The sequence below is a fragment of the Phyllobates terribilis genome, unplaced genomic scaffold (genome assembly GCF_046119375.1).
Source record: "Phyllobates terribilis strain yellow unplaced genomic scaffold, ASM4611937v1 Scaffold_222__1_contigs__length_3263388, whole genome shotgun sequence".
NCBI lineage: Eukaryota > Metazoa > Chordata > Amphibia > Anura > Dendrobatidae > Phyllobates > Phyllobates terribilis.
This window is the reverse complement of record NW_027362982.1, coordinates 440,987-467,512: the sequence shown is the minus strand read 5'-3', so window position 1 is coordinate 467,512 and position 26,526 is coordinate 440,987. Positions and strand designations below refer to the sequence as shown.

General features: G+C 46.8%; 1 long non-coding RNA gene across 1 annotated transcript in view; it reads right to left on the bottom strand.

Annotated features, from left to right (window-relative positions):
• Positions 1–6,501: 6,501 nt before the first annotated feature.
• LOC141214455 (uncharacterized) overlaps positions 6,502–26,526 on the bottom strand; it is a 32,885-nt gene continuing 12,860 nt past the window's right edge. Inside the window, exon 3 of the long non-coding RNA XR_012283678.1 lies at positions 6,502–7,297. This is a non-coding gene — a long non-coding RNA (uncharacterized lncRNA). The remainder of the gene's footprint in view (positions 7,298–26,526) is intronic.

Below are 26,526 nucleotides of genomic sequence, written 5' to 3'. Positions count from 1 at the left end.
CTGAACTGTTAAAGGGTTCTTTAAAGACAGGCTACCAATATGGATTCCTGATGGACATTAAAAACCTTAGCACTATAAACCACCCTTGGTCATCTGGAAGCGATATATCATTTACATACAATACCATATCCCAAGGGAATATCTTCAGCAGATGAACGACACATTGCTATAAAAGAAGGAATACATTGTATACAACAGCATAAGGCGATACAAGCACAGATTATAGCAAAAATTATTCCTAAAATATAGCGTAAATAACCAAAATCAGGCAACCAATAAAATAACCAATCCCACCATTTACCATTACGCTGTGTGATGTGATCAATGTCATCATGTAACTGATCTATCTGAAATTGCAAATCCTGACTATGGTCTGACAAGTTAAAACAACACATACCTTCAAACTCTTCACATCCATGGTGGTGAATTAATAACAAATAATCTATAGTCGCTCTATTCTGTAAGACAGCTTTTCTGGTAAATTTGTAAATCTAATAATATATCTTCTAAGGCTCTACTGGTAGCATTTATTGATCTAGCTACAAGACAAGATAATCTCCCTACAGTCATAGCCGCATATGGGACTATGGCAGGAGATCCTACAATCGTAAGGGATAACCCTATAATTTCTGATTCAGTTAAAAGGTTTACATTATACTTATAGGGAAAATATATATTCTTGTACCGTGTTAGCCAGTAGATAAAAAAAATATTTAGATTTGAGAGTCCTCAATGGTTGATACCTTTTAATGGCTAACTGAAAAGATGGTAACAAATTGCAAGCTTTCGAGACTACTCAGGTCTCTTCATCAGGCATAGTATACCACAAAATCTGAAGAGTCACATATTTATACACAATAAGACATACAAAAATTGCAAGAGGTAAGACAGGTGAGGAAAAGCAGAGTTATTATGGAAGAGATAAACAGATCTGGCTATAAATATTTTAGCAGTTAATAGATAAAGAGTGTGAAGGTTTTATTGTCCTGCTATTAGGTCCAATGTTATGATGGCCTCACAAGTCTGAGGAGTAAATTCCTTAGTTGATGTAGAATGACATAAATCCATGCGACACATTCATTCCTGCTATGAAAGTGTTAAAGGTCACCATCAGTTTATATTCTGAAATTCTTCAGACCCCCAGCTGGACAATTGGTACATATAATTAAGTACACTACATTAGATGTGATACAGCTGAACGTGCCTGGGATCTTATAGTCCTGATGTGAATTGGGAATCTTTATCTTGTCTGTGGTCGTTATAAACGGACAGGTTTTATATTTTTTCTGGTTGCAAGGAAAGGTACCTGTAGCTGGAGGAGATGACAGGGAGCTTCTGACAATGATGCTTCTTAGATTTGGGGGGTTGCCTGAAACACAGAAGTGGGGGGTCTGGAAATATGGATTGTAATCGGGCATCTTTTTGTAGTAAAGGTTATAGTTTCCGTGCAGCTCTCCTTAGCGCCTCCAGATTTGGATTGTAGGTGATTACTAGAGGCAACCGGCTGCTTTCTTGTTTGGTTTGGTAATGTAGGAGATGATTCCTTGATATTCTGGTGGCTCTTGTAATCTGGTTCTCAATTGTTCTTTGATGGTAGCCCTGTTTCAAAAAGGTCTTTCTGAGGCCATCAAGGTGTTTGTCTCTATCCATCTGGTTGGAACATATCCGATTGTATCTGATGGCTTGGCTGTAAGCAATAGAGTTTTTTATGTGTTTTGGATGGAAACTGTCCCATTTAAGGTATGTAGGACGGTCGATTGGTTCAAGGATGTCTCTATTTCATTGTTCTCTAGCTTGATGGTGGTGTCCAAAAAGTTAATTTCAGTACAGGAGTAGTTGAGTGTTAGGTTGATGGTGGGATGAAATTAATTAAAGTGTTCATGGAACGTCTTCAGTTGTTGCTCAGACCCCGTCCAGATGATTAAAATATCGTCAATGAAACGATAGTAGGCCAGAGTCCTGATGGGACATGAGGACAAAAAGTCACTTTCAAGCTTGGCCATGAAAAGATTTGCGTACTGTGGAGCCATTTTACTTCCCATCGCTGTACCAGTTTCCTGTAGATATATACTAGGAGGTCCCTGCTAAGCAGAGAAAAAAAGATGGCCACTAGAGTTCGTACAAATTCATAAAAATATCTTTATTGAAAATATAAATACCACATCAAAACAATTCGTATCGATGCACAAACAGACCACATCATGTGGACACAATGCTGGAGACCAAAACTATTGGATTAAAAAGTTACACCATAAAAACCATGTGACACAGCGGCCACAATTGGTGAGCCTACGTATAGTAGATGATTAAGGGGAGGTAATGAAAAAAATATATACATTTTATCTCCAATATATAAATGTTGCATGTAAATTTGTCAATAAAATATAGAGTATTTCATCCTCCCAATTTGTTTAAATCTAATTATGACATCCAGAATACTTATAAATTATGGTTATTAAAGAACATACCCCATATTCAAATGAATGGCATTGCTCAAACATATACCTAGATAGTCACTTGGCCACCAAACGAACCGCTGTTGGCGTCACCCCGACGCACGTTTCGGTAAGAACCTTTTTCAAGGGGTATTCATGCATACTGATCACCCACCCTAATATACCCTGTGACAATTAGTGAAGTGTGCACATGCTATACCGCCATACCGGAAGTATCCAGCGGCGCGCACAGGCCAATCACCTGACTTCCTACAGACGCATCCCAGTCACCATGGAGAGGCGTCACATGATCCACAGTCACGCGATCGGAAGTACCGCCTCGTCGTCAGGGACGCCATCCCCGCTACATACCTGCTCATGGAGTGACGCGGCCCCACCGCCGCAACCGTGGCGCACAGCGGCGTCGGCATCAGCAAGATGTCGAAAGCCAATGAGCGCAACAGAGCGACCGCGTACCGGCGATGCAGCAGCGGTATGTATCAAGGGTGGTCCCAGAGATCATATACTCGGAAACCAAAGTCTGCAATATTTCACAACTAACAAAATGGCAGTACTGTATATTTATATCTATGTATATAGAGTACACTGAGGAGGTGTACCCACCTATAAAACATATGTACCAATTATATACCATCTCTCATCACATGATTTGACATAAAAAAAAAAGGGGGTACCCTATAACCACCATCGCCTCAGGACGAAGAAAATACCACATAGAGATACCACTAAGAAATATAGCATTATTCTGGACCCACCATTCAATAGCAAAAAATCCTCATTAAGATCACATCAATCCATAGCAATGTATAACAACATTTCCATATTTACACACATATGGATACATATACAAGAATATAATATTTCATATTTAAGTATTCTTACATATTTTTTTGATAGATATTATTTACATATTATACTCTTCTTTATTTCTTTACGGATCACTCCTACAATTCTTCCACCTATAAAACTCTAGGGTCCATACAGATCATTGCTTGGTAATAGTTGTTGAAGTAATTGGAACTGGTGAGTCCAAATGAGTACTGTCATCATAGATATTGCAGGCCGATAGTGGATCAGAGGTATCGCAACCAATCTGATGGGAAGTCAATATGCATGAAATTAAAACACAAATAATCACACAAAGAATAAATAAAACTGATATTATTAATATTGGTCAAGATATACCTGGGCATCACATACAGTATGGAGATTACAAAAATGGGACGAAACTAACGTTCTCATTAAGCCCCTTGGGGTGCAGGGTTTTGAACGCCCAAATCCATTTGGATTCCAATTGAGCCAGTTTCTGTGAAACGGGTCCACCACGAATACCCACCAAAATACTATCAACGCCTTTTATTCTCAATCCAGTAGAATCACAATTGTGATATAACTTAAAGTGGCGTGGGATGGTTTTAAGCGTGGATGCATCCACATGGCCAAGTGCCGCCTCAATCCCCAACACATGCTCTCTTACCCGTGTTTTAAATTGGTGTGTAGTCATACCTATGTAGATAAGCCCACACGGACAAGATGCATGGTATATCACATATCATGTTTGACAAGTGATGTATTTATTGATCTTAAATCTTGTACCGTCCGAATCACAAAAATCCGTACAACGGTCGATGTTGGGTCAGGCGACACAGTGACCATATGGACTGCAGCCACGCCGTCCCCCACCCACTCCATCTAAGAAGGTTTGTCGAGGTTCACCCTCATAGTGACTCCGCACCAGATGGTCTCGGAGTAAGAATACATATGTAAGAATACTTAAATATGAAATATTATATTCTTGTATATGTATCCATATGTGTGTAAATATGGAAATGTTGTTATACATGGCTATGGATTGAGGTGATCTTAATGAGGATTTTTTGCTATTGAATGGTGGGTCCAGAATAATGCTATATTTCTTAGTGGTATCTCTATGTGGTATTTTCTTCGTCCTGAGGCGATGGTGGTTATAGGGTACCCCCTTTTTTTCTTATGTCAAATCATGTGATGAGAGATGGTATATAATTGGTACATATGTGTTTTAGGTGGGTACACCTCCTCAGTGTACTCTATATACATAGATATAAATATACAGTACTGCCATTTTGTTAGTTGTGAAATATTGCAGACTTTGGTTTCCGAGTATATGATCTCTGGGACCACTCTTGATACATACTGCTGCTGCCTCGCCGGTATGCGGTCGATCCGTTGCTCCGATGCGCTCATCGGCTTTCGACATCTTGCTGATGCCGACGCCGCTGTGCGCCACGGTTGCGGCGGTGGGGCCGCGTCACTCCATGGCCAGGCATGTAGCGGGGATGGCGTCCCTGACGACGGGGGCGGTACTTCCGATCGTGTGACTGGATCATGTGACGCCTCTCCATGGTGACTGGGATGCGTCTGTAGGAAGTCAGGTGATTGGCCTGTGCGCGCCGCTGGATACTTCCGGTATGGCGGTATAGCATGTGCACACTTCACTAATTGTCACGGGGTATATTAGGGTGGGTGATCAGTATGCATGAATACCCCTTGAAAAAGGTTCTTACCGAAACGTGCGTCGGGGTGACGCCAACAGCGGTTCGTTTGGTGGCCAAGTGACTATCCAGGTATATGTTTGAGCAATGCCATTCATTTGAATATGGGGTATTTTCTTTAATAACCATAATTTATAAGTATTCTGGATGTCATAATTAGATTTAAACAAATTGGGAGGATGAAATACTCTATATTTTATTGACAAATTTACATGCAACATTTATTTTTTTCATTACCTCCCCTTAATCATCTACTATACGTAGGCTCACCAATTGTGGCCGCTGTGTCACATGGTTTTTATGGTGTAACTTTTAATCCAATAGTTTTGGTCTCCAGCATTGTGTCCACATGATGTGGTCTGTTTGTGCATACATACAAATTGTTTTGATGTGGTATTTATATTTTCAATAAAGATATTTTTATGAATTTGTACGAACTCTAGTGGCCATCTTTTTTTCTCTGCTCAGCAGGGACCTCCTAGTATATTTATATGATGGTCCGTTCTGACTTAAAGTCCTGCATGCAATAACATGGGTCCATATGGATTTTATGTACTTCAACCCTGTTTATTGATTTGGTTCTTTAGCCTTTCATTTCCTGTAGATATATGTTGTTATCAAATTCAAAGTAATTGTGGGTGAGGATGAATTCTGTAAGTTTGACCACAGAATCAGCAACAATTCCTGTATTTTCTATGAAGATTTTGCAGGCATTTAATCCATCCTTGTGTGGGATATTAGAATACAAAGATTCCACATCCATGGTGGTCAGGATGGTTCCTTCTGGTAGAGGACCTATTGCTGCTAGTTTATTCAGTAGGTCTGTCATGTCCCGAATGTAGCTGGGTGTACTCTTTACCAGTCCAGAAACTTGCTCAGTAAGGGTGCCCACACATGAAATAACTGGTCTTCCTGAATTTCCAAATTTGTGGATTTTGGGGAGCATATAGAATGTCCCTATTCTTGGACTCTCTGGTATCAGGTCATTCGTCAGGCAAACAAGATACCAACTTGTTTAGTTCCTTATAGTCCTGTGTAGGGTCAGACTCCAGTTTTTTGTAGTAGCGTGTGTCCATCAGTTGTCTGTTTGCTTCCTTCATGAATATAAACTGATGGTGACCTTTAACACTTTCAGAACAGGAATGAATGTGTCGCATGGATTTGTCATTCAACATCAACTAAGGAATTTACTCCTCAGACTTGTGAGGCCATCATAACACTGGACCTAATCACAGGACAATAAAACCTTCACACTCTTTATCTATTAACTGCTAAAATATTTATAGCCAGATCTGTTTATCTCTTCCATAATAACTCTGCTTTTCATCACCTGTCTTACCTATTGCATTTTTTGTATGTCTTATTGTGTATAAATATGTGACTCTTCAGATTTTGTGGTATACTATGCCTGATGAAGAGGCCTGAGTAGTCTCGAAAGCTTGCAATTTGTTACCATCTTTTCAGTTAGCCATTAAAAGGTATCAACCATTGAGGACTCTCAAATCTAAATATTTTTACATTATACTTACAATCTTCAGCTAAACAGGAAAATCCCCTCTTTGGACGTTTAGCTTTATGGGATGGAAACAAAGGATACATCATTAGGGCTAATCTAGAAATAACACATGGCCCACCTATTATGTTAGCTGAAATATAATTAAAAGTTGTATTCCCACAAGAAAACATCCACCCCTTGGGCAATTTTACATGTTGTATATGTGAGAGAGAGATTACTGTTTTGTTGCACTTCATGTTTTTCGCTACCTCATTCTCTTGAAATTTTTATCTGAACGTGAACCGCACATGATATTATGTTCATTGTGCCTTTTGTTACCTTCTATTTTTACCTATTTTATTTTGATTACAAGTCATTTGATAACATAACTCAGCAGATGCATTATTTTGAGTCTTTATAGTTATCATGTCTTCAGTAAGGAAGTCCTCTCCAGTACAGTTTATACAAGCGTAATACAGGTTATATGTATCATTTTGGATCACATCTCCTTCAATCTCCTCATCTTGGACAAACCCCCCTATTGAGTTTGTCCACAGTTGTAAGGGAGTTGGTATAGCTACCATACAATTCTCCAGTATATTGGTAGCGGTAGCAGTTTTTGTCATACAAAAATGGCTCATGTTCATCAATTGTGCCAAGTAACTCCATAGGTTCTGTTTAATTTTACACAATGCCACATTTTCTTTGACTGGCACTTCTTCTCTTTGTTGATACTACGGTTGGGTAGAGACAGAGACCGAAAGGACCATGCCTGTAACACCGATCAGCCACCATCTCCATATTTGAATTGGACACTAAAAAGAAAGAGCAGATTTATTATTCTCTGAGATAACACCTGTCTGCTGGAATATGTTCCCATTTTTCCTGTCCTGGCTTCATCACTATTAACACATTACCTGCCCCTCTAGCAATCACCTCTGCAGGCTCTGGGGGACCTTTATCCCCAGCTTGTTTTACCCATGTTTTTGCACCATCATTTAAAGAATGACTGGAACCAAAATCTTTATCTCCTCTGACAGTTATTACTGTGGGGGCTGTTCCCTTGATCACCTTCATTTTCTGGATGGATAAAATCAACAATTGAGCTACCCTGTCTCCTTTTTGAATCAACCAGTCACTATCCCCACTATTCAGCAGGAGTACCTTAATTTCACTTTGATAGTCCTGATCTATCACTCCTCCCATCACCTGAATTCCCTTTAAGGCTAAATCTGACCTTGGAGCTATAAGACCAAAATGTTCAGGAGGCATTTGTAATCCTATAGCAGTTCTGATTGCCTTTATAACTCCTGTTCCAATCTGATTTCCTCATGGGATTGTAGATCTAATCCTGCAGCTTGTGGAGTAGCCCTATAGGGTCCTAGTGCTCCCGTCTCCAATTCCCAATAGAGAACTGTCTGTTCTGTGGTAGAAGCTTTTAAGGGCATTATCTGTAAATTGGGGGTAATCATCCTCATTAATAGTGTTTCCTGTTCTCCAATTGGCCTGTTAAGAATGTTAAGGGCTTCATTTAAATGTTTTCTCCACCCTTTGTAAGTTCCATCTCCCAATTTCTTTAATTGTTCTTTGAATAACCCATTCATCTGCTCTACCAATCCTGCAGCTTGGGGATAATATGGGATATGAAAGATTCACTCAATGTTATGTTCTGAGCAAAATTCTGCAACCTTCTTGTTCCTGAAGTGACTACCATTGTCACTCTGAATTTGTTACGGAATTCCGTAGTATAATACTATGGTTTCCATTGTTTTGATCGTACTGTTGGCATTGGCCGCTTTACACGGACAAGCCATCATGTACCCTGAGTATGTATCCACAGCCGTGCATACATACACACATCCTCCATCTTGTGGAAGGGGACCAATATAATCTACCTGCCAAATTTGTCCAGGCAATTTGCCTCGGGCTATATGGCCCCTAACCACATGGGGAATAGGTCTCTGTTGTGAATGTTGACACACTGGCCATTTCATAATTGTTTCCTTAATTACATGTAACCTGAGGGGCACTCCTCTGGTTTGTGCCCATTCATAAGTAGCTTTTTCTACAAGATGCCCACATTTCTGATGTGCCCATTGAGCCAATCCAAGTTGCTTTTCAGCTGAGTCAGGCTCCTCACTGGCATCAGCAACTGATATTTTGGAATGTTCATCCGCTATTGAATTGAAGAGTCTTTCCAGGTTATCTGAAGCACAATGGACGTCAACGTGAAATACAGTCACTTTAATTCTTTGCACAATTGCCCAAACATCTTGCCACAGTTCTTTCCCCCACACATCTTTGCTGTATATTTTCCAGCATATGGAGTGGGACAGACTTAGGTCTATGTCATCAAAAGGAGTATTTGGCTCTGATCTGATGAGTGTTTATAAATGATGATGGAATAGCAACCTCTATAGGTCATGGGGAATACTAGATGAATCTCTAAATAAAAGCTACAGCAAGAGAGACACTAGAAGAAGATTTATTTGTTGATTTCTCAGTGGAGTAGACAGAAACTGTTATCTGTAATGTGTTATACATAACCATATATTGGCTTGTTAACTTGTGTTGCCCCTGAAGAGCCGCTACGACAGTTGGTGGTGAAACGCGTCGGGCATTAAGCATTTTTCATCTGAAAGGATGGTTATAGTTGAAATTGGGTACTAGGCATCTTCCTTTGAGTGGATGGTTATAGATATGTCATACTGAAATCATCTAACCAATATACTACTTGTTTAGGTATACCTAGGAGAGTATAGGCTGACCTCGGACAATATAACTACTAACAGTAGATGGGAAGCTGAACCATGATTATAACCTAGGTTATTGGTTGGGTTTTTTTCTGTTTGATTGGTAATTAGTATACAATGTTTAGTCTGTTAGCCTGTGAGTCAGGGTTGTTTTGTTTTTTTGCACAATTGTTTGGTATGTTTTTAACTTTATACCTTAATAAATATATAATTTTAAAATGTCTTCCCTTTAGTTTATATACTGTGATTGGTTAAGATTAATAACATTTATTGTTGTGAGCCCCTATTCTTATTTTGCCAATTAATGACCAAATTTACATGAGGGCGTCTATCTATGTGGAGGGCTCGGCCAAGAAGTCAATCACTTGTGTCTCCCTCTGACTGGGAAACCTCTCTGGGAGAAAAAGTCAACTCCTGTCGCTGTGTTTTGACCTCCTGCAACAGCAATTTTACTTCAGCGTAAAGATCCTCAAACCCCGGCGCTGTGGGTTTCACTGGGGACGAAGTCGGAGTGGGCCCTCCCGCTCTCTCCGTGTCCAACTACGCCCACGCTGTGGGGATCCAGAATCTTCCACTGTCACCTTTTTATTTTGTAAACTTCCTGATTTCTTATGAAGCCCTCGCTTTTGGTATAATTTCCACATTTCATCAGTACTAGTGATGGGCGAGCACTAAAATGCTCGAGTCGAGCAAATTGGAATGCTCGACCCGAGCAATGAGCCCAATGTAAGTCTATGAAAAATTCGAACATTTTTCAGGCGGCTCCCCCCGGAGGTCTGCAGAGGCCTAAAAATTGCCCAAATCGATGGGAACAGTGCTCAAATGACATGGGAACAGCATGGGGAAGACCCCTGAAAGCATTTCTGACTCCCAGGTCACTGCTGTGAACAACGTTGTCAGAGGTATTACGCCACTTTTACGAACTCACAATAAAACATACAAAAACTAAACCAAAATGGATTTTCCTGGGAAATATGTTAAGGAACATCCTTTACAGGGTAATGACTTGTATATAAGGCAAAATAAATAACCAAAACCAAAAATACTCCTCCACACCAGCGTTTTTGATGCCTTTTTGCATTCAACCGTGACAAATGCATTCACCGGGAGATGTAATTTTAATATTTTACAACCTTATCTGGCCATGTGGTGTGTGACACATCAGACACATCCTGTTTCATTTATGAAGGAGGCACTCTGAAAGTCACAAAGCCTATTTTTATAGGGTTATCAGGCGGCCTTTTCTATTCTTAAAGGGCCAGCAGTCAGCCCTCACCATTCTTAGAGAGCCATCAGCCGGCTGTGCTTTGTTGTTCCCATTACTAAAGAGTGGGTCTCCTATACTATTATTGCGTATGCAGTGAGTGGCAGGGCTGCACAAAATTTGGACGCACCCCAGTACCCCTTTGAAGAGACTTAGAGGAGGACCTCCTGAAAACAATGTTCCCATTATTAGAAAGTGGGTCTCCCATGCTGTTTGCCTATGCAGTGAATGCAAGGGCTGCCAAACATTGGGAGGCACTCCAATGTCCCTTGGAAGAGACGTGGAGGTTAGAGGGCCTCCTGAAAACAATGTTCCTATTAATAGGAAGTGGGTCTCCCATTGTGTTGGCCTATGCAGTGAATGCAAGGGCGCCAAAAATTTGGAGGCACTCCAATGCACCTTGGAAAAGATGTGGAGGAGGGCCTCATAAAAAAATGTTCCCATTAGAAAGGAGCGGGTCTCCTATACTTGTAATGCCCATGCACTAAGCGTATGGGCTGACAAACATTTACCCCTGGGGGGTATAAATGAACATATTGAAGACCAGAAGCAAATATCCAAAATCAGGAAGCGTATACCCATGTGTGGCTGTGAAAAGATGCATGGGAATACACCTCCCAAAAAAAGACACTGGATTTAAGTTTATGTTACGCTGCTATCATGGTGGTGTTAAGAAGTCTGGCCCAATCCAGCCCTTGTTCATTTTTATAAGAGTCAGCCTGTCAGCTTTTACAGTTGACAGGTGGATGCTCTTATCAGTTGTAATTTCACCAGCGGCACTAAAAACCCTCTCTGATAAAATGCTAGCGGCCAGGCAGGCCAGGACCTCCAAGGCGTAGAGAGTCAGTTCATTCCACGTGTCCAGCTTGGATATCCAATAATTATAAGGCACAGAGGAATCATGGAGGACATTGGTACAGTCGGCAAGGTACTCCCTCAGCATCTTCCCAAACTTTGCACTCCTTGTGAGAGTAACCCGCACCTCAGGGCCTGTGCAATGGGAGGGGCTGAGAAAACTCTCCCAGAACTTTGACAGTGTTCCCCTGCCTCTGCTGGATTGGAGTTGTGTCTCTCTCGGCTGTACTCCTTGGTTGTCCAATGAACTGTGACCTCTGCTGCCAGCGTTTTCAAAAGGGAATTTTTTTTAATAGTTCCACAACAAGGGCCTTCTGGTACTGCCCCATTTTTGTAGACCTGTCCGCCTCAGGAATAAGAGATATAATGTTTTCCTTGTAGCGTGGGTCTAGAAGTGTCATCAACCAGTAATGACTGTCACCCAAAATTTGGAGAACGCAAGGGTCACGGGAAAGGCAGCGTAACACAAACTCAGCCATGCGTGCCAGACTGCTAACAGGCAAGACTTCCGTGTCCTCACCAAGAGGATGACTGATCATGCTCTCCTCCTCCTCTTCCCTGTCCTCAGGACATCCACGCTGAACTGACGGTATGACAGTTGTGCAGGTAGTACCGTCTATAGCGCAAGAAACTAGCTCCTGTTCTTCCTCCTCCTTCTCTTGCTCATTGTCACCCAATCCCCGTTGGGATGAGATGAGGCTGGACTGTGTGTAATCATCCTGTATGGTTCCTTGCTCCATCTCATTGTGCTCCGCCTGCAATTCATCCTCTTTGCTTCTGAGCAGAGAGCGTTTCAGCAGACAGAGAAGCGGGATGGTGACGCTAATTATGGCGTCATCACCGCTCACCATCTTGGTGGAATCCTCAAAATTTTGGAGGATGGTACAGATGTCTGCTATCCATGTCCACCCCTGAGGTCTTGTGTGGAGTCTGAACTGAATACAGCCTTGTTGATGCTGGTAGTGAACAACTGCCCTCTTCTGCTAACAAATTCTTTCCAACATCTGCAGTGTAGAGTTCCAACGCGTGGAGACATCACACACCAGTCGATGAGCCGGAAGCTGCAAACGCTGCTGAAGCACGGTAAGGGCAGCGGAAGCTGTACCTTACTTTCTAAAATGGGCACCCAGGCGGCGTACTTTGATGAGCAGATCCGGCAGCTCTGGGTAGGTTTTGAGAAACCGATGAACCACGAGGTTAAACACATGGGCCAGGCATGGTACATGTGTGAGCTCGCCTCACCTCAGAGCCGCCACCAGGTTCCGGCCATTGTCACACATGACCATGCCTGACTGTAGGTTCAGTAGTGTCAGACACAGATCTGCTTGCTTTTTCAGAGCTGTCCACAACTTTTCAGCATTGTGCGGTTTGCCACCTAAGCATATTAGCTTCAGCACAGCCCGCTTGGCTGAGGCAGTGCTTCCAGCTTGTGACTGATGTGGTCATTTCGGAGATTGAGGCTGAAAAGGAGGAGAAGGATGAGGTGCAGGAGCTGTAGACTGTGGGGGGCAACCCTGATTGACCTAGGGCCTGCAATCCTCGGCATCGGGAGGATGTGTTCCGTCCCAAGGTCCGACTGGGCTTCCACTATGTTAACCCAGTGTGCCGTCAGCGAGATGTACCGTCCCTAACCACAAACACTTGTACACGTGTCCCTGGTTAGGTGGACTTTCCCTGTAACTGCATTGTTGAGGGCATGGCTAATGTTGTGGGACACGTGGTTGTGTAATGCAGGGACGGCACATCAGGAGAAATAGTGGCGGCTGGGGACCGAGTACCGAGGGATGGTCGCTGCCATCAGGTCGCGGAAAGCTTCCGTCTCCACGAGCCTAGAAGGCAACATTTCGAGCGCAAGCAGTCGCAAAATGTGGAAATTTAGTAGTGTGGCCTATGGGGCGTTGTCTGCGTATTTGCGCTTGCGTTCCAAGGACTGGGGTATGGATAACTGAATGCTGCGCTGGGACAAGGACGTGCTTGCTGATGATGCTATTTGAGATTGTGCAACGACAGGTGCAGGGCAGGAGGCATCTTCGCATGCACTATGGACAGGGGATTGGCTTGCACACAAAACAGCGGAAGAAGCAGTGGTGTCACCTGCAGACACTGTTCCTGGACCCTGGGGTTCGGCCCACAAAGTCGGGTGCTTTGCTGCCATGTGCCTAATCATTCTGGCCTAATGCTGGCCTGGCAGGTGGTGTAAATGGCCTTTTTGGGGTTATCGGCAGAGTCTTTAAAAATCAATTAGACTCGAGAAGACCTAACAGTTGCACTGGCAACGTCCGTCGAGTTGGTGTTACTGGGAACTCTTTCTCGCCTTCTGTTTGCGACCACCACAGTGCATCTTCATGCCTGTTGGGGTGCTCTTCCTTCCTCCCCCTGTGTGCTGCTGTCCTCATTCTGCATGTCCTCCTGCCAGGTTGGGTTAGTTACTATATCATCCACCACCTCGTCTTCCACCTCCGCACAATGGTCCTCCTCCTGACTTTCTGGCAATTGTGTCTCATAGTCCACCTCTCGTGACACTTTCCCACCATCGCCTTCGTATGACCGTGGCTGCTCAAATATTTGGGCATTGCTAAATGCGATCTTCTCTTGCCCCGCTTCAAGTAGACCAGGCAAGAGGCCCGAATCTATAAATGGAAAAGTGAACAGCTCTTCGGAGTGTCCAAGTGTGGGATCAGTTGTCTCTGGGCACTCGGCATGGTGGGAAGAAGGGGAGGATCAGGGTGAGGAATATGCAGTCCAGACTCACGGCTACTGAGACTTGACCTGTGTGGAAGACAGGGTGGTGGTGGTGGTGGTGGCTAAGTGACTGGAAGCATTATCTGCTATCCAACCACTAACCTTTTCACACTGCTCTGTGTTCAATAGTGGTGTTCTATGGTCCCCTATTAATTGGGACAGGAAGGTCGAGCGAGAAGCAGTGGGTGTTTGTTGTGGCACAATTTCAGCTTGCCCACGGCCTCGGCCTCTGCATGCACCATCACCATCACGTCCAGTTCCCCGTCTCTTGCCACGTGCCTTGTCCATTTAAAATGGACGACAATATCTTCCACGCTCACTACAAATGGCTCAAATTGGAGCGCAATTATATGTGATCCGTGTGATGGACAAACCAGTTTTAAATAGCTGCATTTTTAGCGCTGTAATATGAAAAGGACCTGGCTGTACTCTGCAGTGCCAACAAGCAAATGACGATGAAAAATGGTGTTCTCTGGATTGCTTTTTAAGTATATAATCAGGATTAAAATAAAAATATATATATTCCTGACCCGATACCTAGGGCTATTTTCTGGAAATATCTGGAAAAGCAGCAGACAGAACTGGAATGGACCCTCTTGCTATGTGCACTGCAGTCTGCTATATACTCTGCCTGCCTGCCTAGCACTGATATCTCTGCAGCTGGATTAGTCCTCAGAAGGACTGTTAGTTGAGATGAATATGTGTCTCTAATATAGTCTGGCATACCTACACTAACTAGAAACAAGCAAATCTCTCCCTAGCTTAGCAGCAGCTCTCCCTACACTGTCTGATTCCGGAGTGACTGTGACGAGCATGGCGGCGCCAGGTCTGATATAGACCTGATGACGCTGTGCGGCCAGCCAATCACTGTAATGCCACAACCAACATGGCTGCGGCATTACAGTGTGTGGCAGACCATCCCTGCATGTTGCTTGGCGCTCTAAAGAGCACCAAACATGCAGGGAGGAGACCCGAGTTCCCGCCAAGCAACCCCCGGAAATACTCGGCGAGCGCCGAGCATCTGCGACGCTCCAGCCCTCCCTGGGATATGGGTTTACTCAGAGCCGGGTCAGTGTAGGGGTAGCGGGGGAGGCAGTCGTGGCCTGGACCGTTCCGTGCCCAGGGCCGTCACATAAAAATATTGGCCTTTCAAGTAAGAGTGATATTTCGACTACGCCACCTGCGGTTTCCGGTGATGGACACCAGCGCTGCTACAGTCCACTGAGGCTGGTGTTACGGGCTGCTAAGATGGGACAGCTCCCCACAGGCGGAGCAGGCCTCAGGGCAGTGTGAGAAGGAATGGTGGGTGCAGTGCCGCGCAGGAAATAACAGGCTGAGGCGGTGTGTGAAGTCATCCAGGGCTTTTACTCACTTTCAGATGAACTTCAGCCGCAAAAGCTTCCCTCTGCTACTCACGGCGTACTGCGACCACCGGGATGGTGGGTCCAGCACTTTCCAGGTAGATCAGGAGCACCTGTCGAGACCCCTCTGGTGTGTGTTCCTCTCCTTGGTAAGTTCTCCCACTAAGTCTTCTCCTGACTGTGTGTGGTTAGAACGAGGTGTAAGGCCGGGTCCCACTGGATAAACGCAGTGTAAGAGATACAGGTGGCGTAAGCCACTCCGTCCGTATCCCCCCTGGGATCCACTAAGCCTCCGGGCTTTTCTGACTGAGACGTGAAGTAACAAAGTCAGATATCGGGGGCCAGTCACCCCTCTTGCAGCAGGAATCCCTCTGACTAGGCCAGAATAAAGAGTACAGGTGGCCACTCCGCTCCGTCCGTATCCCCCCTGGGATCCTTTTGCCTGCTCCCCTCCAGGCCTTCTTAGGTCAGGACCTTGACCGGGTAGAGACAGTGGTTAACTCAGACCCGCTCCTCGTCTCAAGGCCAGAGAACGAGGACCGTGTATCTTCAGTCAGCTGCAGACTTTTGCTGGACTCTGGCAGAAGACCACAATCACAGACGAATACCACAATCACAGACGAATATCACAATCAAAGACCTTGAACTTAAGATGGCCGTAGATTAAATATGAAAGAATAAGTGTTTCCTAAAAGTATGTTCTCCACCCTCACCCACTACATGGTTCCCCCCATCTTTGGTTCCCCCCCCCATCTCCTCTATCCCGGGCTGGGGCAGCACCCTGGTGCATTTAGACCCCCTACTGGACAGGAGTGGTTTAGTGTTGAGTGGTAAAGTGGGGTCCTGAGAAATGCTCCATCCTTACCTGGAAGAGGAGATACCACACTTCGAGCTGAGGTGCAGTACCCCTGTGGCGACTGAACCCTCAGGGGCGCCACACATCTCGAGCAGTGAAATGCTCGGGGGAGCACCGAGCAGTAGCGAGCATGCACGCTCATCACTAGTCAGTACCAATCCCATCAATTTCCTCTTTGGGAACCTCATCTTTCAACAAGGCAATAAACATATCCTTGCGCGATATGCGGGAGCCATTGTTATTGTTTTTAGATTCTCTACGCTGCTCTCCGGAAACAAAATTACCACTAGTCCTGGGGCCCCAATCTCCCAAATTACCCAATTGCCGAATTGCCTCTAGGGTGTTGGAGATGGTCTTCCCAGTCTGGTTTACCATTAGGGTCATCATTATATGTTTATAAGCTGGGGAGCAGCCCTGATTATGCGATTTCTGACAGACACACTAACTAGGACTGCCATGTAGTCATCATAGGTCCTTACAGAAATAGCATTTTTTCATGACCTCTTCCTTCAACCTATGGGAACAATCTTTTAATGTAAACCATGGCTTCTTATTAGGGGGCCAATCTGCTTCAGATGGATTTTTAGGCTGTAATGCCATAGCCACAACATCCAGTATACTGCAAGTCGAATGTTGCAACCGAATCCGCAGTGTACAGAACGCTTCCTTCACTACAGGATCATGACTTAGTTGCACAAACTTGGGACCATCTACTGTATCCACTTGTACTCCATGGGCCCCTATCTCCCACAGTCTTACCTCCCAAGTAATCAATGATTCATTGGCTTTTTGAGAAAAACAATCATGAAGATCATTAAGTTCTTGCTGACTATAATCCTCCAACACATCTCTCTGTTGTGCACCTACAGGGGTATCTATGATCCGCCTGCGATGTATGGGATGTGCTTTTACTGAGTCAGTGGGGGAATTAACCTCTCTTTCCGCATTAAAGCACTCATCCTTCTGATCAGAATCAGTGGAATCCCACTTCTACACGTAATTTCAGTTATATACATTACTTTCCTATAAAGCTTGTTGTGTGTATATGTGTCACCCCAGGTCTGGATGCCACAAATATTAAAGGCTGTGTCTGAGAGCAGGAGGGAGGTTCCCTGGTTAGGGACAATTAGCATACAGCACCTCCTGTCCTAGGCCAGTAGGGGGAGCTGGCTGCCCCTATAAAAGCTGGAACTGGGGGTAGGGTTAGAGAGAACTGGACGACCTAGCTCAGGACTGAGACTAGTCCCAGAGAAGAAGGGACAGTTCAGCTGTAGCTGAGGAGTCCGTGAGGCAGAGGAGAAACTGCAAGCCAGGGACAGAGGCGATGAGAGCCGCTCCTGGCTGAGAGAATCACACAACCGGACATTGGAGTCCGAAGCTGTCAGGGTTGTAAGCCCAGCAGCAGAGAACCAACTCGCAAGGGATTGCAGGTCCCTTGGCCTAAGAAGCCTGGAGGCTCCGCCACACAGAGGGACCAGTACAGCGAGGAGAAAGCAAAAGGTACCCAAGGCCCGAGTCGCAAGCCATACAGGCGAGAAGTACACGGCCAGCTCAGGGACGTGGGCTATTACACCACAAAGAGGGGGATAGTCAGAAAGAGCATAGAGAGAACGGTAGGCCTACACACTCACCCTGACCAGTGGGGCTCGCCCGAATGCTCTCAGACACCCAGGCCCATTCCTAACCTGTACTACTGTTGGGTCATTAATAACACCTACAATAAAGACCCTGGACTGTTTGAAGCGGACTCTGAACTCTTACTATTGTGGCCTGCACTATCACCCCCAGCATTCACCTACACTGCCCTGAGGCTACACTCTTCCCGTGGGGAGTTATCCTACCCCTGTGCTGCACACCAACACCAGCCTCAGCGGTCTGCCTTGCAGCGGCGGTTATCCCTGACCGCAATCCACGGGTGGTGTAGTCGGACATTCACAAATCTATAAATAGACTGCCACAACATTTGGTCTGACCATCCTGAGCCACGGAATCGGGTTGCCACTACTACCCCCAGCGTCGTACAGAAGCCCGGTTCCGGGTATCCCACAGCCCAGGGGGTGAGTCAGCTTTTTGGCGTAGTCGGCAGGATTGTGACCAACCCGCCACAAACGGGTATTGTGTGCCTGAAAAAGACTTTATACATACCTGGGTGAAGTTTCCCGCCATTCGGGCCATTTCCCGCCATCCGTTGCAGTTTCCCGCCATCGGGCGCCATCTTCGGGACGCCGCGCGGGAAGAAGAGGGGCATGGACGTCAAAAATGCGCAAGACCTATAGCCCCGCCCTACGCTGAGACGCTGCGCAAGGTCCTGGAAAGAGATCCAGCGGACGCCGGCGTCATCACCGTGCGACGCAAGGTCCTCGCCCAGAGCATCGCGAGCGGAGCCACGGCGTACAGAAGAGGATCGCCGGAAGGTAGGCCACGGTTAACTAGGGGGGAGGAAGATGTCGGACGCGGAGGGACCCTCTACCACCAGCGTAGCTGCTGCAGCTTGTGATGCCGTTTTCCATGCCCTATATCCCCGGAGCAGCCTGGCTGCCACAGTATGCCGGCGAGTAGCATACCTTGGGTGACTTTAAAGAAAGACTGTATAGCCTGTTTAAAGTTTATCCCCTGACAGAAGAACAGAAAGTAAGCATACTGATAGGGCAGTTAACTGGTGCGGCCCAGCGGGAGGTAAAGTCTTGCACAGCTGAGGAGAAAAGGACTGTAAGGGGGGTTCTGACCCATCTACGGGACACCTTTGATACCCGTACCTCAGCAGAAATCAAAATGTGGTTCTATGGATGTAAGCAGCGAGCTCAAGATAGCATCAGAGATTATGGCCTAAATTTACAGGAAGCCTTGGGAGCAATCAAGCAAGCTGACCCTGGCAGCGTGCAGGATACAGATAAATTATTGACTGAGCAGTTCATAGAAGGTCTGCTGTCCAGCACCCACAGAACCCAGCTGCGCCTCATGGCCCTACAGAACCCCGATTTGACTTTTGCACAGTTCAAAGATAGGGCCATCCGGGTGCTCCGAGAACCCGCACCAGGTGGCGCTGTAGTTTCCCGGCGCCCTGCCATCACTTACCACCAGGGGGCGGCGCCCTACCCCGCAGACCTTGTGGGGGCTGATGTGCAGGCTCTAAACCCATCCCCGCCAGCAAACCTGCACCACCAGGTCCAAGAACTAACAAAGAGTGTTGCTGCATTGACCAGGACCGTACAGTCATTACAGATGGACTCGTCAGGACCAATCAAGCTGGCTTCAAGTCCGGAGGATGTCCAGTGGCGTCGACAGAGGAGGATCCTGTCGTTCAGAGGGAGGCCCACCGACTGTTACACTGAGGATGGACAGCCAATTTGCCGCCGTTGCAGCCAGCCGGGACACGTAGCCAGGTACTGTACTTTAAATGGGTCTGACCTGGGGCAGAGGGCCAACCCCCAGGCATAAGGTCATTAGGCCCGTCTAATTGGCGTGATGAATACATGGGGGGGGACGCACAGTTTTACCCATAGTGCTGGACGGTATCCCCATGAGTGTACCGCTGGATACCGGGTCACAAGTAACTACCATCCCCTATGTACTTTTTAAGCAGTATTGGAGTGACACTGACATAACCCACTACCCAGACAATGACTTGAGCATCATCGCCAGCAATGGCCAGCCCGTGCCGCAGGTGGGGTTCAGAGAGATGACCGTTAAGATTGGTAAAGTTGAACTGCCGGCACAGGGAGTGATCATTGTGGACATTGATCGTCGAGAAAGTCACCCTAAAATAACCTTGGGTACTAACGTGATTGAAAATTGTCTCTTTCAGAAGTAATTGTAATTTTGCAGCAGGTGGCGATGAATGTGAGCTCCAGCCAACAGAGGGTCCTCCAGAAGGAGATAAGAGCCCTGATGAGACAGCAACAGGTAGAACTGTCTGGTGGTGAGATCGGTAGTGTGAGGATGAGCGACCCGTTCCCCATTGCCATGCCTCCCAAAAGTGAAATGATGATCTGGTGTCGGACTGCAATCGGGTTAAGAGGGAAAGACTACCAAGCCATGGTAGAACCAGTGTACTCAGACAGCAGGCCCACAATTTTGACAGCCTGGGGGGTGGTTGATGTCCGCCATGGAAGGGTGCCCGTCCGGATCTTAAACATCGGGGAAAGGGAAGTACACTTGCCCCGGTACGCTACACTTGCCAAATTGTATACTGTTGAACACAATGCTGTCAGGGCCGTGGAACCCTTGCCTCCATCTCCCCAGGCGGAAGGTAATGGCTCCCAGAAACACAAGGAGGACTGGTGCCAGAAACTCCACGTGGGTGCTGACTCCACAGCCCTTGCACCAAAAACAAGGAGTCTACCGGGTGGTTCAGGAGTACAAGAGAATCTTTAGTAAGCACCCGCTAGACTTCGGCAGAGTGAAAGGGGTAGAACACCACATCCCCACGGGGAGCCACCCACCAATAAAAGAGATACAGACCTGTACCCCCCGCACACTATCAGAACGCAAAGGGCATGCTGAGAGAAATTAAAGAATCCGGGGTCATTAGAGACAGCTGTAACCCCTGGGCAGCCCACTTGGTTCTGGTAAAAAAGAGAAAGACGGTACCATGAGAATGTGCGTGGACTATAGACAAGTCAATCGTATCACCCATAAAGACGCATACCCGAGGCCTAGAATAGAGGAGTCTTTGGCCGCACTATAATCAGCTAATTTCTTCTCTACGTAGGACCTTACTAGCGGGTACTGGCAGGTTCCTGTGGCAGAGGCTGACAAGGAGAATGCCGCCTTCACCACCCCGATGGGATTAAGTGAATTCAACTGTATGCCATTCAGGCTCTGCAATGCACCCGGGACCTTCCAGAGGCTGATGGAATGCTGTCTAGGGCACCAAAACTTTGAGACGGTCCTACTCTACCTGGATGACGTGATTGTCTATTCGAAGACTTACGAGGACCATCTAAAGCACCTGGCTGAGGTGTTTGAGGCCATGGCAGGCTTTGGCATGAAAGTGAAACCCTCCAAGTGCCATCTGTTAAAGCCGAAGGTACAGTACCTAGGACACGTGGTGAGTGCAGAGGGAGTAGCCGCCGACCCTGACAAGGTTACAGTAATCCAGAGCTGGCCAAGCCCCTCTAACATCAAAGAAGTGAGGCAATTCCTCGGGTTGGTAGGCTACTACCGAAGGTTCATCCCCGGGTTCACAAAGATGGCAGCTCCAATGCAGGACCTCCTGATAGGTCAGTCTAAATCCAGAAGTCACAAGCCACCCTTCAAGTGGGACAAGCCGGAAGAGGAGTCCTTCCGCCAGTTGAAGATGGCCCTCACGGGGGATGAGATCCTGGCCTACCCAGATTATGACCAGCCTTTTATCCTCCACACAGACGACAGTAATGTGGGGCTGGGAGCCGTACTGTCACAGAACCAACAGGGCAGAGAAAGGGTGATCGCGTACGCCAGTCGGAAGCTGAGGCCCACTGAAAGAAACCCGGAGAATTACAGCTCCTTCAAGCTAGAATTCTTGGCAGTGGTGTGGGCCGTCACAGAACGGTTTAAACATTACCTGGCCTCCGCAAAGTTCACCGTGTACACGGACAACAACCCGTTGACACACCTGGACAATGCAAGACTTGGTGCCCTGGAACAGCAGTGGATGGCCCGGCTATCGAACTATGACTTCACAATCAAATACCGGGCAGGTAGGACCAACGCCAACGCAGATGCCCTATCAAGAATGCCCCACCTACCCGAAGGGAAAGAAGACTCGGAGGAGCTGGAGGAAGTAGAGCTCCCTGCGTTCCACCGGTATGGGGCCACTCAGTATTCTCACCGGGTAAGAGACAAAGACCTAACCACCGTCATGTTCAACTCCTTACCCCACCACGGCTGGGCTGAAACGCAAGATAGTGACCCTGCAATTCGCCTGGTGAAAGACCTGTTGACCCAGGCAGGCGCTAGCCCTGGCCCGGACGCTCTAGAGGAAGCCAAGCAGTTATGGAAGAAAAAAAGCAGGCTATTCCTCTACAAAGGTAAACTGTGCAGAAGGCTTGTCAACCACCGGACGCACGAGCTGACCTGGCAGGTAGTGGTCCCGAGACTAGATGCAGCAATGGTCCTGGAGGCCTACCATAACAGAGCAGGACACTTCGGGTTGGAAGAAACTGGAGTTCCTACTGAGAGAGCGGTTCTACTGGGTCGGTATGAGAGGGGCCATAGAGAAGTGGTGCAGGGACTGCGGCCCATGTAACCTCAGAAGGAAGGACTTACCAGCCAGAAGACACCCTTGAGGCCCATTGTCACCAGGCAGCCTCTTGAGCTGGTAGCTCTGGACCCTGTGAAATTGGCTCCAAGCCGGTCGGGCTACGTCTATGCCCTGACAATAGTGGACCACTATTCCCGGTTCCTGGTGGTGGTTCCCGTTAAAGACTTGACAGCCCAAACAGCGGCCAGAGCCTTCCAACAACACTTCTGCCGTCCACACGGGTATCCGGAACAGGTCTTGACAGATCAAGGTCCAGCGTTCGAGGCGGAAATCTTCCAGGAGTTCTGCAACCTCTACGACTGTAAGAAGATTCGGACAACGCCTGGTTTCAGAGTCAGGAGGGAATTTTTCCTCACGTGAAGATTGGCTAAATCATTTGGGGTTTTTGCCCTCCTCTGGATCAACTTTAGCAATTACAGAACTTACAGGTCGAACTTGATGGGCGCAAGTCTTTATTCGGCTTTACTAACTATGTAACCGGCAAACAAACGGGCTGTGTGAGAAAATTAATAATATTGTCATTGATCTCCTCAAAACGTTGCCCCTAGAGGAACGCAGCCTGTGGCCGGAAAAACTGCCGGACCTGATAGACTTATACAACCATATCCCGGTGAATGCTACCAATTGCACCCCGGCTTACCTGATGCGAACAAGACCAGGTAAGCTGCCGATAGACCTGGAGATGGGAGTCCTGACACCCGAGGACACCTCCCCCAGACGCGGACTGGGATACGGAACGGCGGCTGCAGTACAAGAAGGTACAGGAGAGTGTGGAGAGGAATCTGGCTCAAGCGAGAGAAAAGCAAGAGAGCCCTTGCTGGTCCCCTGAAACCTGGCGAGCAGGTCCTGAAGCGGAAGAGAAAGCTTCACAAGCTGGATGACCAGTGGGAGAGAGACCCGTAAACAGTACTGCCGTCCAACCACGACAACTCGAAGGTATGTGTAATTACCAAGGATGGAGGAGAAACCACTAGCACTGTCTCCAGAGACCACCTAAAACGGAGCCCCGAGCAACTACAGAGTGCAGGAGAAGATCGAGATGACCTTGAACTCGCAGAGGACAAAGAAGAAATGATCAACACAGTTCTTGGAGAGTATCCTGGACTCTGATAAACGATGCAATAGTGGTACCCGTCCTACACTTCCTTCAGCCAACCCAGCAGGAGCCTACAGCAGAGCAGGAAGAACAAGAGGAACAAGCAGCCCCGGAGGCAGAAGAACCCATGCCAGCAGCCCAGGAGAGTCAACCCTCTGCTGACAGTGATCCTGCCATGCCTGCGGTAAGCCAAAGGACCTGCAGACAGCTGCCTGCCCTGCCTGTAAACCCAGCTAGTAGCTGTACCCTAAATGCTAGTGGGGAAAGCCAGGTTAGACCACCACCAGACAGTGGGTTACGCAGGTCAACCCGGATTACTAGGGGTCAAATACCAGCTCGCTGGAAGATCTAAATGTAAAGTATGTAGTTAATGTGTTATACTTGTTACCTGGTTACTAATACCGTTTTCCCAGTTTTCCTAGATACAATGGACTGACAGGTTATGGACGGTGAATAACCGGAACTACCACGTAGATAGTTGCACCTGGTGCCCTCTTGTGAAGATTGCCACAGAAGAAAAACCTGTCCGGCGTGGCCTCCTTGTGGTCCAAAGTAGTTAGCTTTTACCTTGCCGCCATGCCCAAGGCCAGGAACTTGGGGTTTATGGAGACAGGTCCCCACACTGTGGAAAACTTCACCTTGTTGGGTGATATGGACACCCGGTCACGGAAGCGCCGTGGCCTTAAGGACAAAATGTACTTGTAAATATGTTATGTTGTCATTTATACCCTGTATTTGTGTTTCCTGTTTAGTCCGGAGTACTAAATTTTACTAGGGGGGAATGTGTCACCCCAGGTCTGGATGCCACAAATATTAAAGGCTGTGTCTGAGAGCAGGAGGGAGGTTCCCTGGTTAGGGACAATTAGCATACAGCACCTCCTGTCCCAGGCCAGTAGGGTGAGCTGGCTGCCCCTATAAAAGCTGGAACTGGGGGCAGGGTTAGAGAGAACTGGACGACCTAGCTCAGGACTGAGACTAGTCCCAGAGAAGGAGGGACAGTTCAGCTGTAGCTGAGGAGTCCGTGAGGCAGAGGAGAAACTGCAAGCCAGGGACAGAGGCGACGAGAGTCGGTCCTGGCTGAGAGAATCACACAACCGGACATTGGGGTCCGAGGCTGTCAGGGTTGTAAGCCCAGCAGCAGAGAACCAACTCGAAAGGGATTGCAGGTCCCTTGGCCTAAGAAGCCTGGAGGCTCCGCCACACAGAGGGACCAGTACAGCGAGGAGAAAGCAAAAGGTACCCAAGGCCCGAGTCGCAAGCCATACAGGCGAGAAGTACACGGCCAGCTCAGGGACGTGGGCTATTACACCACGAAGAGGGGGATAGTCAGAAAGAGCATAGAGAGAACGGTAGGCCTACACACTCGCCCTGACCAGTGGGGCTCGCCCGAATGCTCTCAGACACCCAGGCCCATTCCTAACCTGTACTACTGTTGGGTCATTAATAACACCTACAATAAAGACCCTGGACTGTTTGAAGCGGACTCTGAACTCTTACTATTGCGGCCTGCACTATCACCCCCAGCATTCACCTACACTGCCCTGAGGCTACACTCTTCCCGTGGGGAGTTATCCTACCCATGTGCTGCACATCAACACCAGCCTCAGCTGTCTGCCTTGCAGCGGCGGTTACCCTGACCACAATCCACGGGTGGCGTAGTCGGACATTCACAAATCTATAAATAGACTGCCACAACATTTGGTCTGACCACCCTGAGCCACGGGATCGGGTTGCCACTATTACCCCCAACATCGTACAGAAGCCCGGTTCCGGGTGCCCCACAGCCCAGGGGGTGAGTCATATACATATATAGTTCTCCTGCTCTCTTGTCCCCTTTCTCTCTATGACCAGTGATAGACTATTTTTATATCACATTTAGGCATCCATTTAATGTATACGCTGGGACATATAAGATAAACCGATACCTCTGACGGATGATGCACACTTTTAATGTTTCTTTTATGACTCTAAAACTATAAATCTGTTACACAGCTCCTTCCCGATCAAATAATGTGAACAGCTCCATTCCTCCCTCTGTGTATACATTGTGTAATGTGAATGTATTGTGCTCTGTGAACTGTATATGGGCTACAGAGAATGATACTTGCCACACGATGACCAGTAAAGGATGATGGAATCCTGTAAATCCTGCAAAAATGAAAAAAGGGGAAATGGGGGAGGGTACAAATGGGAGGAAAAGGAAAAAATGACAAAACATTGTGCCTTTATGGCTAAAAACTCTCCAGATGCTCCTTGTAGACAAGTCGCTGTGCTCGCTCTCTCATTGCAGGTGCCAGGAATGACCAGTAACTGCCAATCACATGACCTCCTCACTGCAGCCAGAACATTTCTATTACATTTGAAACTTTCAAGTAAAGATTTAGCCCTGATTCATCAAGACTGGCAGTTCTCATATCGGAATGTGGTGGTTTCTGGTCCCTTAGTCTGACATTTATTTTCTAAACACTGTGTATTCATGAGCTCCTGAGTATTTTGGGGGGGGGGCATTCAGTATTATGGGTACCACATAGTCCTCCATACAGTATAATGTTCCCCATATAGTGCTCCATACAGTATTACGGGCAACACATAGTCCTCCATACAGTATTATGGACCCCATATAGTCCTCCATACAGTATTATTGGCACCACATAATCCTTGGAACAGTATAATGGGCCCCATATAGTGGTTCATACAGTATAATGGGCACCATTTAGTGCTCCATACAGTATTAAGGGCACCATATAGTGCTCCATACAGTATTATGGGCCCCATGTAGTCCTCTATACATATAAAATAAATAAACAAATACTCACCTCTCCCTTATCCCTCGCAGCTCCAGCCCCTGCACTGCTCAGCACAGAGGGCGTGCT